Source organism: Pteropus medius, unplaced genomic scaffold (assembly GCF_902729225.1).
Source record: "Pteropus medius unplaced genomic scaffold, Ma_sr-lr_union100, whole genome shotgun sequence".
Taxonomy (NCBI): Eukaryota; Metazoa; Chordata; class Mammalia; order Chiroptera; family Pteropodidae; genus Pteropus; species Pteropus medius.
The window spans coordinates 2133577-2149212 of NW_024352783.1; positions in this window are offsets into that span (position 1 = coordinate 2133577).

Consider the following 15636-nt stretch of genomic DNA (forward strand, 5'->3'; position numbering starts at 1 on the left):
AGAGCAGCAGAAAGAGTTATGGCTGAGAAGGGGACTTCAGCACAGACCATCTCCATTCACTCCATGTTACTTTGCCAAGTTCCACTGTTTCCTCCTTCAAGTCTTTACGTGCTCTTTCAGTGTTTTCCTCCAAGGATAGATCAAACCACCATCACGGTCCATGCACAGTAAGGATGAGATGCAGAGGTAGTTAGGTTACTGGCATTTCAGTTGAATTTGCAGGAACACATTGAGTCTCTGAGTGGGGAGTATAGGGGATCAGGAAGAACTTGGTAGAACTGGTGGGTGATGAACTGGCTTTGAAGGAGGGAACGGTGAGCCTCTGTGGCTGAGCTGAAAGGAAATTATAGAGACTCTAGGAAGCAATGGCCTTTTTAGTTACTAGAGACTAATCCAAATTTTTAACTAGATCAGGTTTTTGAATAGCTTTCTTGTAAAGCATTTGAAGCCTTCTCTTTCTTATAAGCATACTCAGCTGGCTTGGTATTTTTTAAAAGGTTTACATTGTGGACAGAGCAAAGGTAGAGAATATTTATGTATACTCCTGGTTATTCATTATGTAAGCCCTTGAAATACATCAATGTCTAAATGAACATGTCCTCATTGAATATATGTGGGATGAGGCGGGCCTTGGTGCACTTCCATTGGATGGAACACCTAGGAATGGCCAGAGTTCTCTCACTTCCTGACAGCTGGGCAGTGCCTCGCCAGACATGGAAACAGAATGGCCCTGAGACCTTCCTCCTTCTCCAGGGACCTCATCTCATTGCCCAAAGAATCAGGGTAATCTGGGATTAAGGTCTTCTCACCAAGAAACCTCATATTTAAGTAATTCTTTAGATCAGAGAAGGCAACTTCTCATTCTGAATTACTTATGTCTGAGTAAAAGAAGGAAATATTCTGATGGATCCATTTTCTTGTTTCCTAGTGAGGAGGCATGTGGAACAGAAGATAAAAAAGTAAGTCCACATATTTTCCTTGTTTAAAATAAAAAAACTCAGTACAATTAGGATGGAATTAGATTACAATGGGAAACTGGGTGGGCCTTTATTTGAGTAAGGTTGCACAATTAGACCAAGAGTTGGAGATGGGTTGACTCACATCCATCCATCCATCCATCCATCCACACATCTACCCACCCATCCATTCATCCATCCATCCATCCATCCATCCATTCATCTATCCATCCATCCACACATCTACCCACCCATCTATTCATCCATTCATCATCCATCCATCTAATTCATCCATCCATCCATCCATCCATCCATCCATCCATCCATCCATCTATCCACTCATTCATCCATCCATTCAATTAACATTTATTGACTATATGCCATGTATCAGACACTGTTCTAGACATTGAGGGTACTTCTGTTGATCGGTGAGACAAAGTGTTGCTCTCATGAAGCTTATATTTCAGTCAAGGGGACAGACAAACCGCCCCCCCCGCCAAGTATTACTTCCTTATAGTGGTATGAGCTATGAAGAAAATAAAATGGTGACATTTCAAACAACTGGGAAATGATTGGCAATTACTGTGGGTTCCAGTTCAAACCCTTTTAACTTTAAATATTCTTCACTCATGGTCAAACTTTTGTCTTCTAAAGTCTCCTGCAGTGAATATTTGTTTCTTTTTCTGAGATTTTGGGTAAATTGCAATGGTGAAACAGGATTTATTTTGCTTATTCAAATAACGAATATGTTTGTGTGCAGTCTTCCTAGAGAAGCACAGAGGAAGGAACCCATTGAGATTGAGAGAGGCTTGTGGAATTCTGGAACAGGAGACAAGAGATAGAGTTTACTTTATAGCTCTTTAAGTCTTCAGGGATCATGCATAAATCAGTGATGATGTAGTCAGTGCCTCTCAACCTCAGTAGGGGGGAGCCAGTTTCTGTGACTCACTCGCATGTCACCGCTCTACACAGATGGCTCCTTGCTGGAAGGAGAGGCGTATGCTCACGCACAATATGGTGAGGTTTGGATCCAGGACCCTAGTGGGTGCCAAGAGGGCAAGGTGAGTAGATTGGAGCCATGAAGGCAAGGTTTGCTTCATCCTTGCCCTCCACTTCTCTACCTTGGTCATCTCCCCACTTCCTTCATCTTCCTTTCACCCTTCAAACCACTACAATCAGCCATCCACACCCAAGGCTGTGAAACTGCTCTTGCTAACTGGTTGGTGACTTTCTCAGTGGCTTATCTGATAGTTTCCTGTAAATGCCAAACATGCTTTCCTTTCCATCTCAATCCTGTTCTGCCTCTTTACAGCATTTAACACTGTGCATCATTATTTCCTTCTGCAAAGTTTTTTTAACTTTTGTGACACCACCCCCTTCAAATTCTGGGGGTGAGGATGGGACAGGGGCAATGGAGATTGGCAATGGAGAAGGCATAGCTAGGAAAAGCTTCTGGAAGCAGAAAAACCATCTAGCTGGGCTTAGAGAGATGAGAGAAAGAGTCCACTATGCAAGAAAGTCCCTTCCCCCAGCCCTTACTTCATTCCCTAAAAAATGCAAATAACTGAGGTATCATGTTGTTCTCTTTTTCTAGAGCTGAGGGTCTCGGGACAGTTCACATCAGGAGGGTAAGTGAGATGTCTTTGAGTATTTCAAAGCCAAGTTCTACTAACTTTCATGTACAACTGTTGTTCTCAGTCTGTGAGGCTTGGCAGATTGTGAACTTGCTTCTCCTGGGGACATTTGGCAGTATCTGAAGACATTTTTGGTTGTCAGTTTAGTGATGAGGATATGGCACCACTGGCATTTAGTGAGTGAAGGCCAAGAATGTTGCTGATCATTCTACAGTGTATAGGGCAGGTCCCCACAGCAAAGAATAATCCAGTTCCAAATGCCAGTAGTGCCAAGGATGAGAGACCCTCGATGTATATTCTTACTCTACTTTTTTTAAGCCACCGGTTAACATTAGTATTTTCATTATCAAATGCTGCATTTTTGGAGTGGATGAATAGTGCACTGTTTTTAAGGTTTGTTAACAACTTTTTCTTTTGTAAGGAGCTTATTCTCAATACGCATAAAATCACCTATAAATAGCATTATAAATTAGCTTCTAATCTGCTATCCATAGGTTTTTATATAGTTGTGATCTACATCTTATTTTCTACTGTAAGCCCAAGGAATCAGTGAATTCTGAGGGCTAAGAAGGATGATTTTGCCACTTGCTTTTCTCTGACAGGAGCGATTAATCAGCACAGAGCTTGAGTCAGGGGATAGGAGAGGACACCGTAGTTTGATGGTTCTCAAACTTCAGCCAGAGTCGCCTGGAGGACCTGTTACAACGCAGATCGCTGGGCCTCAGGCCCCAGATTCTGATGCAGTGGGCTGTGGCCTGGGAATCTCAGTAAAACTACTGGGACTTTGTATCTCTAACACAGTCCCAGATGCCGCTGCTGCTCTGGGGACCAAACTTTGGAAACTACTACCATAGTTTTACTGAGATTTCATTTTCTTGGAAAGCTCTCAAGTAGCAGTTTTATCGAGGTCTAAGTACCAAACTGCATAAGGGGGTTCTTGGTCTCCTGAATCTGGCGTGCCATGATCTCAGCAGGAGACAGGAGCTGGGCAGTTTTCTTGTTTGTCCTCAGAGAGAATGAGGCATGCATCAAGGTGTTCTGTGTGTGTGTGTGTTCATGTGTGTATGTGCATGTGCCTATGACACACTTGTATGCACATCTTGCTTGCCAGGGGCCAGTGAATGTGCCTTTAGAAACAAATGGACACCTTTTGTGGTCCAGTTTTACTCCATTTCTGATCAGGTTCAATGTCCCAGGGCAGTAGACTATGGTCGCAGCTCTGATATAAGACCCCAGCCAGAAACTCGTTTAAACTGAAGCACACTCATCAAAATAATTCTTGAGGCTTTATTTCACTAAAAAATCCCTGATTTCATCAAAACAATGCATGTACATTTTAGAAATAAAATAAAGCAAGCAGATATATGAAAAAAAATTTCCATCATCCCCAAATTGCCATTAATACCAAAGTTCTATCCTTCCCTATTTATATCTCCAAAGCGAGATCATCTCATACATGTTTTGCATCTTGCGTTTTATAGTTGATGATCTCTATCTTTTCAGTCAATACCTTTTCATCCCCTCTAACACTCAGCCTATTCAGATTTCCCCATTGGGCTCTAGTGCTCTTTACAGAAAATTTGTACAAAGATCCAACATAAGGCTGTAATTTGTATCTAGTTGTTAGGTCCTTTTAAAGTTTCTCTAATCTAGCCTAGTCCCTTTTTATCACCACATAGACTTGCTGAAGAGACTAGGCCAGTTAAACACAAAATTTCCCAAATTCTGGATAGTGCTTCTTCAATGCATCATTTGGCTTGCTCCTTTATCCTTGTATTTCCTGTGCCTAGAAATTAAGTGTAAGCACTTGACATCTGCAAGTTAAGCATTTCTGATTAGTACAGCTCATAGGCAATGTTGGATATCCTATATTGTGTCTGTCAGGAGATACATAATATCTGGTGACCTGCCTAATGACATGCTGACATTGACCACTCAGTTAAGGTGAAGACTATCTGATGACTCCACGGTACATTTAGTTTCATCTCTTGCTACTAGGAAGAAATCTATGGGTTATTGTTTTGGTAACATGATTTTCCAAATCCTCATCGAGCATTTCGTAAAGTTTTTAAAATTTCTTTTCATTTATAAACAGCTTTACTGAATATAATTGTCATGCAATAAACTTCACATGTATAATTTGATATGTTTTGACATTTATCTATCTATATGAAATTATCACACCATCAGGATAGTAAACTTATTATCATTCCCCAAATTTCCTCATGTCCCTTTATAATTACTTCCTCTCCTGTCCTTGTACCCCAGCTGTCCCCCCCCCATCCACAAGGAATCAATTATCAATCTACTTTCTGTCACTATAGATCAGTTTACATTTTTTAGAATTTTATATAAATAGAATCACACAGTATGTACTTCTAGTTTAGCTTCTTTCATTTGGCATAATCTTTAAAAGATTCATTCACATTTTTATATGCATCAATAGTTTATTCTTTTTTATTGCTGATCAGTATTTCATTGTATAGCTATGTCACAATTTGATTTCCATTCTTCTGTCAGTAGGCATTTGAATTGTTTCTATGTTTTGGCTGTTATAAATACTGCTGCTAGAAATACTTGTGTACAAGTCTTCCTGTGGACATATGCTCTCATTTCTCTTTATACATAGGAGTGGAATGACTGAATCATATGGTAGGTGTATGTTTTAACTTTTTAGGAAACTACCAAACTATTTTCCAAAGTGATTATAGCATTTTTCATTTCCACCAGCAGTCAATGAGAGTTCCAGTTGTTCTGTATCTTTACCAGTCTTAATATGGTCAGTCTTTTTAATTTTAGCTTTTCTGATAGGTCTGTGGTTATACCTCACTTTGGTTTTAATTTAATTTCCCTGTTGTCTAAGTATGTTAAATATCTTTTCTTGGGCTTATTTAACATCTGTATATATTTGGATGAAGTATCTGTTCAAATCTTTTATCTATTTTGAATTGGGTTGTTTGTATTATTGAGTTTTGAGAGTTCTTTATGTGTTTTGGATACAAGTTCTTTCTCAGACATGTGATTTTCAAATATTTTTTTCCAGTTTGTGGCTTGTTTCTTCATTCTATTAACAGTGAGACCATGAGCTAGAAGAGGACTTAGGGTCGACCTACTCTAAGCTCCTCCTTGTTTTGCAGATGAGAAAAACTGAGGACCAGAAAGGCCAAATGACTTGAGTAGGGCTGCACAGTGAGGTTGTGGCCAAGTTTAGACCATATCTTAGCCCACGGTTCTTAGTAGGCTGCTTCTTTGAGCTTCATTCAAAAAGTAGTTTAATTTTTTTCTCACTCTAACTTGAGTTATTGAGAAGTAAATAATTTAGTCAATTTAGTTATTTATCATTAACTTCTCCCTACCTTCCCAAAACTCTCTTAAACTATTTTACTGATGGGATTTGAACTAGTGTTTTAAATAAGTAGGCAGATTTATTAAATCAGTTCTCTTTAGAACTTTAGTATGCCTGGAACAATTCACTTTAAATAATATCTTGTGGCTATTCTCAGACAGCCCGAAAGAAGAAAAGAAACAAAACTCCTGTTCTGACCCACAACCTGGTGAGATTTGGCTCAAGGACCCTTGTGGGAGCCAAGAAGGCAGCAGATATTTATGACCGGTGAGTAGATTTGGTGCTGCAGAAATTTGGGAGGGGGATAGGGGGCTTGTCAAACAGATTCTGGAACCTAAGATATCAAAGACCTAAAGGAATGTAAAATTAGAAGGGATTTGGGAATGCATCTTGTTCAATCTAACCCATTTCACAGCTGTGAAAAGGGAACGATTATCTGCCTTGGCTGTAGTCACCCAGTGACAGATGAAATGTTCAGTTGTTAGATGTTTATTATAGGACTCTATGGGAGATGAGAATAGAATTGAAGATTAACCGTTGTGGAATAGAATGGAAAAAGGAAGAAATATTGACAGTTTAAAAAAAAAGAATTTATTATTTCGGTCATGGTTCCAATAACTAGTGGCATCAAATAAGGACATATATAGATTCCATAGGGCTCAAAGCATTTTGCTTTCCATTTCTTTTATCCATAGCTTTTATCCATAGCTTGATGGTGACATAGTCTGATTACCAATTTCACAGACATTTTTTTCTTTAATCTTACTACTTGAAATAATCTCAAAGGTGAAACGTAAGATGGGTAAGTGTATCTAGTCTTAGTTTTAGGTTTAAAGTCAATTATATAAACACAGCTTTGTATAGGCAAAAGTATCCTTGCATAACCTGGGCTAGTGAAACTACACTTGGAGCAAGACTTGAACTCTTGGAGTCTTGTTTTCAGAGGAACATTAGCGAATTGTTACCATATTCAAAAGATGGGTGGCAAAGGGGCTGGAAACCCTGAAATCACATTACTGTCCTACAGGAAAGGATTGAAGAAGTTGAGGATAATAAAGCCTAGTGAGGAGAATTAAGGACTGGGATGGTAGTCTTCAAATTTTGAGAGAATGCCATACTAAAGAGGCTTGACAAATGCCTCTGAACCGAAGGTAGATCTTAGCCTCTTGATAGAACATACTTTCTATTAATTTTCACTAACCAGAGTGAAATGGGCTGCCTCACCAAGAGGTGGCCCCAGGCTGTCATATCTGATTCTCCACATTAGTAAGAAAGTAGGGCTTGCAGATCTCGAAAAGATTTCGCCTGTGTGAAGATTCAATATTTGGCCTTTTTTCTTCTTCTTTTCTTCTTTTTCTTTTACTGGTGCTTTATCCTGTACAAGTGCATGAAGGGTGCTCAAGACTATAGGTCATACAGATCTTACTTTCTCTTTTTAGGCACCCTTTGGGAAAATATTGCTATATTACCAGTAAAGGGGAAATGTGAAAGAGAACACTTCTTTGTCTTAAGGATGTTTTACCACTGTATTAGTCAGAGTTCTCCAGAGAAATAATCAATAGGATGTGTATGCGTGTGTGCATGAGCCTGTGTGTACATATGAAGAGATTGATTTTAAGAAATTGGCTCACACAATTGCGGAGGTTTGGCAGGTTCAAAGGTAGTATGCTGGTGAACCAACACTGGAAGATCTGATGTTGCAGATGATGTCTGAGGCTATTTCTGGAGAATTCTCTTGTGTTCGGGAGAGGTCAACATTTTGTCCTATTTAAACCTTCAACTGATTGGATGAGGCCACATTATGGAGGATAATGTGCTTTACTCAAAGTCCACCAATTTAAATGTAAATCTCACCCAAAAATATCTTCACAGAAACACCGAGAATAATATTTGACCAAATATTTGGGCACCCATGGTCCAGCCAGGATTAACCATCATACCCACCTACAGCCTTCTGTGTATATTTCTGGAGCACTTTCTGGCAAGAGTTTTATAAAAGCAAACATCTTCTTTCGCTCATATCACAATAATTTTATTTGTTGTACTTTATAGTCATCAATGTTCAATTCCTGCCTTAGTACCAAAGAAATAAATACTATCCTTTTTTATGGAAAATATCAAAAATAGTCAAATTCATAGAATCAAAAAGTGGAACGGTGGTTGTAAGAGACTGGGGGAGGAGAGATGGAGAGTAGCTAATCAATGGACATAAAGTTTCGATTAAATAAGATGAATACTCTTTAGAGATCTGCTGTACAACATTGTACCTCTAATCAACAATTCTGTTTAGTACACTTAAAATTTTTTAAAGAGGGTAGATCTCTTACCAAATTAAGTGTTATGTTCTTACCACAATTTAAAAAAAAAAGATGAGATGGATATAAGTTTGATGAGGACAAATAACTTGCTCAAGATTGCACATGCATAAGAGGCCAAGTCAGGGTTGGGTCTCTGAAGCAGATGGCCTCAGCCACTAGGCCATCCAGCTTCTTGCATGGCTCAAGAGAACCACAGGCTTAGAATGGAGCTCAGTCCTCTACTCACCCTCACATCATTTCATACCACAGAGTTTTAATAGTCTTCTCTGTTCTCTCTCTAGGGAGGAATCAGCTGGAGTTACATATCAGAAGAGAGTGAGTGACAGTTCTAAATATATGACTTGCTAACCTTCAAACTGCTATTCTCTGTCCAGCTAAAAGAGGAAAAGAGGCATCTTCGACGAGAGTGTAACTTTGTTGGAGATGACCTTTATCATGAACAGTAGAAGGAGAGCTCTATAGTCAGAGAGAAAAATCCTAAGTACTATGTTTCTCCACAGATGACTTTGAGCAATAATCTTCCTTAAAGGAAATACTGTATTTCATTGATTCTAGGCATGCATGTTTTCACAATCTTGCATCTCCAAAATTGGGCTGTGCCTCACAATTAATGACATCTTAGTGTTGTGTTATAGTTTGACAGCTACAATTTTTTTTTCCTTAAAAGAACTTTTCAAAAATCAATGGCACCTTAGAGTGAATGAAACACAGTAGTAAAGTCATGTGAGAATGGGGTCATATTGACTGTTGCTTACAAGTTATTCATTAGCTTAAACTTTGAGTTTACTTTTTGAAATTTAAGAATTATCATGCAATAAAATTAACTTTCATGGGTATGTGTGTATGGTTCTATGATTTTAACCATCTATCATATAATCGCTACTGCAATTATGGTACAGGACAATTCCAGTCACCCTAAAAATCTCCCTTGTGTTATCCTTTCATAGTCTTCTTTCCCTCTCCCCAAACACCCATCAACTCCTGGGGGCCAGATGGCCTTAGCCACAAGGAAAATTACTGATCTCTTTTCCATAGCTTTGCCTTTATGAGAATGTTATATAAATAGATCGATAAAATATGTAACCTTTTGAGACTAGCTTTTTTCACTTATAATATCTTTGTGATCTATTCAAGCTACTGCATATGTCAATAGTTCTTTTTTATTGCTGAATAGTATTTCACCGTATGTGTGAGCTACAGTTTGTTTAATCACTTACCTGTTGAAGAAATTTGAATTGTTTCCAGATTTTGGTGATTACCAATAGAGGTGCTATAAATATTCATGTACAAGTTGTTGTTGCATATAAGTTTTTATTTCTCTAGGGTAATAATAATCCAGATTTGGGGGTATTGAGTTACATTGTATGTGTATGGCTTAGTTTTTTTTTCAAAACTGCTAAGCTTTTTTGCAAAATGGCTGTACCATTTTGTTTTCTCATCTGCAATGTATGAAAATTCTAGTTGCTCTACATCCTTGCCAGCACTTGATGTTTTTAATATTAGTCATTCTAGTAGGTATATTAGTGGTATTTCACTGTAATTTTAATTTGCATTCCTATGATTCCTGATGATGATGAACAATTTTTTATGTGCTTACTTGCTATCCATATTCATATATACTCTTGGATTCAGCATCTGTTCAAGTCTTTTGTCCATTTTTAATTGTTTTCTTACTATTGATTTTTGAAGGTTGTTTACATCTTCTGGATACAAATCCTTCATGAGATATGTGATTTGCAAATACTTTAGTCCAGCCTGTAGCTTGTCTTTTCATTTTCTTAAGTGTCATTTGTAGAGGAAATGTTTTTGACTTTGATAGAGTCTAATTTATCATTTTTTTTCCTGTTATGGTTTTTATTTTTTGTCATGTCTAAAAACTTCTTGCCTATCCTTGGTCCCCAAAATTTTCTCCTATTTTTTTCTTTTAACTAAAAGTTTTACAGTTTTACATCTTATATTTAGAGCTATGATCTATTTTGAATTAATTTTATATAAAGTATGATTTTTTTTTTTTTACATATGGAGTTCAAATATTCCAGCACCATTTGTTGAAGACTATTCTTTCTCCATGGAATTGCTTTTACACCTTTGTCAAACTAATTGGCCATACCGTGTGGGTCTATTTCTGGACTCTCTATTCTATTTTTCCCTTTCACCAACACAACACTGTCGATTACAGCAATCAAGTTCGCTTTGATTTTTAAATAAATATCATTGTGTTAATGGAATTTGGCATATCCCATGTAATGTGGAATGCTGATGTAGGCTGGGTCTACACAGTGATAAAAATCAAAAGACCAAAGAAACTTCAAAGAGGTGAGAGTGGGTGGGTATTTCTGAGATGTGGAAATTGGAAGAAGGGAAGGGATGGGGCAGGGGCTGCAGCTGCTATTATACTTGGAGTTAGTCACAACCTGACTGTGTACTCTATCTGTTTTACTTAAAAATATTTAAAATCAATTTTTATTATTCAAAAATAAATGGAGAGAAGCAGGTGAAATGTTAATGGACATTTGGGGTGTGCTGGTAATGTTCTCTTGCTGTTGTTCTGGGTGCTGACTACCAGGTGCCTTCTCTTTGTGAAAACCCATGGACCTGTCCACTTAAGATCTGGGCATTTTCTCTACATGTATCTTATACTTTACTCACATAGTTTACCAAAAAATGTAGTTACTGCCAGGGACTGGGAATGTGAGTTAAGAGATTAGATTTATAATTATGCTTTTCATGTTTTAACTTTCTGTTATTTTCTCCTCCTCCCCTTTTTTGATGTATTTCCTTTATATACTGATATTTAAAGGGATTTTCAGCATGTCAACTATAAGAAGAGAAAGAAATGGTGTATTCATACAGTGAAGATGCCCAAGACAAACTCCTAAGAGGAAAAACAATTAGAGAACAGTATGTTATAGTATGATGCTTAAAAAAAATAAAAATAAAAGACTGGAAATCCATATATCAATCGATTTGGCAGAATTTTTTCCCCTTAATTGTATACCTCAGGGCTAGAATTCTAGTGGGGGGTTGGGATTATTTTAAATATTATCGTTTTCTATATAGGACTTTTATGTAATAATCATATATTAATTTAATTTGATAATTATAAAAAATAATAAAGAATTAGGAAATTTAGTTGTAAAATAATGAAATTAATGGGCACATTTATGTAATCCACTATGATTCATTCCCCAAGAAGAAGACTTAGCAAGACCCCAGAGCCTGGGAGTGGAAATCAGTGGTGGTGTTAAGGACCATCTGTCCCCATTTTTGGTGCACTTGCTTAGATCTCTCTCATTCTTACTTACATGACTCTTGTATTTAACTTGTGTAGTTTAGGGTAGCTTCCCACTTGCAGGATGCTAAAAGAATGGCACTTTGATGATGAAGACATGGTGGCTGAACTCTTGCCATCTGAATATCCCTTTACCTTCAGATTTTCAAGCACGTCATTTAACCCCCAAATGATGCTGCCAAATAAATTTTGCCCTCATTTTACTGATGACACTTATGCTTGTAAAAGCCACGTGATGTGCCCCACATCACACAGACAGGAAGTTGTAGAGGTAGAACTTTTGCAATTCTGTCTGCAATATCCTGCAAGCCTTCACAATTTAAACAAGACTGAGAAACTTCAGATTTGAACCATCTCTCTTTAATTCCTTTTAGATTCCAACTGATCTAAGATCCTAAGTTCTTCTCAATGATTTTCTTTGTTCGGGGAGGTGCAGCTGCCATACTCTTACGAAAGTGAACACAACAGCTATTTATGTATATGCTGTAAACAAGACTGTTGTCTTTTTTAACTTGTAAAAGTTATAAAACTTATCACAAATATGAAAGTGTAAATCATGTATGCAGTTTAAAGAAAAAGAGTAAAACAATCCATTGTGTACCCACCACCCAGCTTAAGAAACACCAACTTTGCCAGTACATCACATTCCTTTCCGTCACATTCTCACTCCTACTCAATCACAGAAGCCACCATTGTCGTGATTTCTCCTAATCATTCTCTTGTTTGCTTTAGAGCTACATCACATATGTGTTTATGTCTACATAACAGATTGAGTAATTTTGCTTATTTTTGAAACAAACCCTTTAAATTTTTTTCTGCTCTATTTTTAATTTTCTGACTTTTAAGTTAAATCCATTTATTTGAGTCTAGTCATTAATTTGTCCTCCTTTCTCTTATGAATAAGTTATATCTAAGCTGAAAATGATTTTCTATTTGGCTAAATTATCTTTTCCTCATCATTACAATCTATTGTCATATTTTACTTCACTCTACAAAGCCTTAGATGACTAGGTAAATTTGGATGTGAAATTCAATTCAGTTTTATCAGAATTTGATCTTAGATAATAAACAACTATATCTCACTATGCAGAACAAAAGAATGCTCCAAATATTTACCACCCAAGGAAGTAGATTGATTTATTTGATTTAGGTGAACATAGACTACTTAGAATATCCTGCTTCAAACTCAGTATTTCACAGACTTAGGCATCTCCTCTGGCTGACCCTCCCATATCCCAGTAATACTTCCCAGTCATCTTTGACCTCTATTTCTCTCTTATCTTGCCAGTTGAAACATTTTCTGCATCACTATTTGCTTGTCTCTCCTCTTTTCTCCTTCCACCTGACCCTCTCTAGCAATCACCTGAATTATTGCAGCAGCCTCCTACTTCATCTCCCAACTCAATGTAGCCATTTTGATTGATCTCACACCTGAGTTTTTCTGAAGCCTGACTTTGTCCTACTTCATGTACTATTCATTATTTCCTCTTCTTCACCTCTCTCTTGGAGAGTGCAGCTCACTCACATGAATTGGAATGGGACAGCCTAAGAAGTGATTGCCTAAAGGGTGGACATTTGACTCAAGCTGAACTAGCTTTTCTTTCCCAGAAAATTGTAATGCTCTGGAGAATCAAGCTATGAGATTCTGTAGGTTTAGGGACAAATTTGACATCTCAGAAAGGCAAGGACTCATTCAAGCCAGAGTTGCATGGGAGCAGAAATCTCAAACAGAGAAAGACAGCCTGCAAAGAGAAGAAAAAAAATGGGTCTGGGGTAGTCACATGAAAAGAATCACAGAAGACATCCTGTGGAGAGGGAGAGGAGAGGAGAGGAGGGCAGGGAGGGGAGGGGAGGGAGGAGAGAGAGGAGAGGAGAGGGGAGAAGCAGAGAAAATGCAGGAATGAGAAAAAAAGAGAGATTCCAGTCACCAAGAACCCTGGGGCTTTGTTTTTGAGAGGTTTCTCTTCTTTTAATTCTCTTTTAATGAAATTTGAGTAGGTTTCAGTTTCTTGAAAACTATTGATTTCCAAGATGTTGATCCACCTTAAATGGTGCCACCTCCAAAAATCTTTGGTCTTTGCTGGGATTTGCCTGAAGGCAGCAGAGCTTGAGACAAGAAATGGGAATAGGTAGTTATAGGGAAGGTGATCCCAGGAAGCAGAGAGTGGGGTGGCGGGGAGAGACAAGGCAGGAGAAAAAGCCAATAGCTGGTGGCCCCAGGAGCAACTGGGTTCAATCCAGTTGCAGACCATGTCAGAAACTGTATAGAATGTGCCTCAGATTTGCCCCTCCAAAAGGGTAAGAGGTTCGGTCATTGCCCACCAATACCTGTCCCCTGTTGGTTGAGGGTTGCCCTCGGGGATATTAACTCTTCTGTGATCTGGACTCACCTGTGAGGGCTGAAGAAACTCTCATGCTTTAGAGAAAGCCCTGAGACAAAAAAGTCGAGAGGTGATGTGGCATGCATGGGAGACTTCCACCATAGCTGCAGCTGAAATCGGAGACAGGTTGGGGCATTTCACGGGGCACCAAAACTGTCTGCTAAATCTTCCAGATTCATTCATTGTGTATATACCTGAATATTCCCCTTTGGGCCAATAGGGCACTATCTAGCCCAGACCAAATTCCTCACTATAGCTCAGCCTTTGTAATGGAATCTCTTTGACTTACTTTTGTAATCTAGGGTTTACCCAATACCACTGTTGACCAGGGCCACCCAGGGGAGAGACTGATCTGCATTTGGAAACCTCACCCAGTTCTAATATGGAAGGGACAGGCAAAGTCTTGATCGCCTCAATCTGTGAGTGCTCAGCCATCTCTGCTTACAAATCCCAGCTCTGCCATTGACCAGGTGTGTGATTTGGGCTTAATTACCTGCCCAGCTGTCTGAGCCTCCATTTTCCTCACCAGTAGAAATAGATTTACTAATACTGACCTTGGAAGCCTGCGGGGAGCATAACGTGATGTGCGAAAGTGCCTAGTAAGGTAGCAGATAGGTTGCAAATGCTCAGTGTATGTTAGTTTCCTTGTCTTTTCTGGAGATAAGCCTTAACAAAGAAAGGCTGTTTTGCCTGTAAAATGTGTTCTCCCTTTCTTGTAAAAGCATCTTAGTTTTCTTTTGGGAAACCACCCCTTCCCCACTCTGTTCTTGCTGATCAGACAGAGCTACCCTAGAATGGGCACATGACCCAGACTGGGCAATCAGAGACAGGGTGGTTGTTTCAAGACAGGACGATGGCCCAACAGTGGTCAGTATTTTAGTTTGAACTGTGGGGAAAGAGGAATCTTAGAAAGTTTGTAGCCACAGTGACACCTGGTGACCATTCCTTATATAGCATGACACTTCCCCCTTCAACTTAAAAAAAAATTTCCCTCTATGTTTGAAGTTCAGACTTGTGGGTTTTAGTTTACTAGGCTGGTGAGATACCCCATCCTGAGAGGGCATCAGGGCCTGAGTGGACACAGGGACATCTAAAAGGCGATAAAGGCATCCAGTCTATAGGGAAACCAAAGTCCATGGACAAGAAATTCAACTTCAGAGCGTTTCATGTGTGGGCCATTCAGTCCTGCTGGGGCTGGATCCACCCACAGGTCTCTGATTCCACTCAGCTGCAGGGTGTCCTCTGCCAGGAGCAGGGGAACAGCAGAGCAGACCCGCTGGCAAGGGAGGTCCTTCTTCCTGCTCTGTTGCTCCATATGGTTTTTTTCAGAGAATCCGGTATAAGGCAGGGGGTGGGGGGAGTGGGATCTGAGGTCTTCCCCCACAGTCGTAGTTCTTGCTCTCCCAGAATGTGGCTCAGTGCCAGTGTAGATGCTTCCCTGATGCAGTCGCTCCCTGTACATCCACCCTCGCCTCCACCAAAGGATCATCCCCTAGGAACCACTCCAATAAATTCACCTGAGAGGAGACAGAGCCCTACGGAAAGCAGGTCAGGACCATGCAGCCTGGGTCTGGGTCATGGCCATGCTTGGCCTGGAGCCCAGTCCTGGTGCATCCTCGGAACTGGCTGCCTGTTGCCCTGGCTCCAGCTTCTACTTGTACAGAAGCCACCATCTCTGTCTCTGGCGACCAACCAAGTTTCAGCTGTTG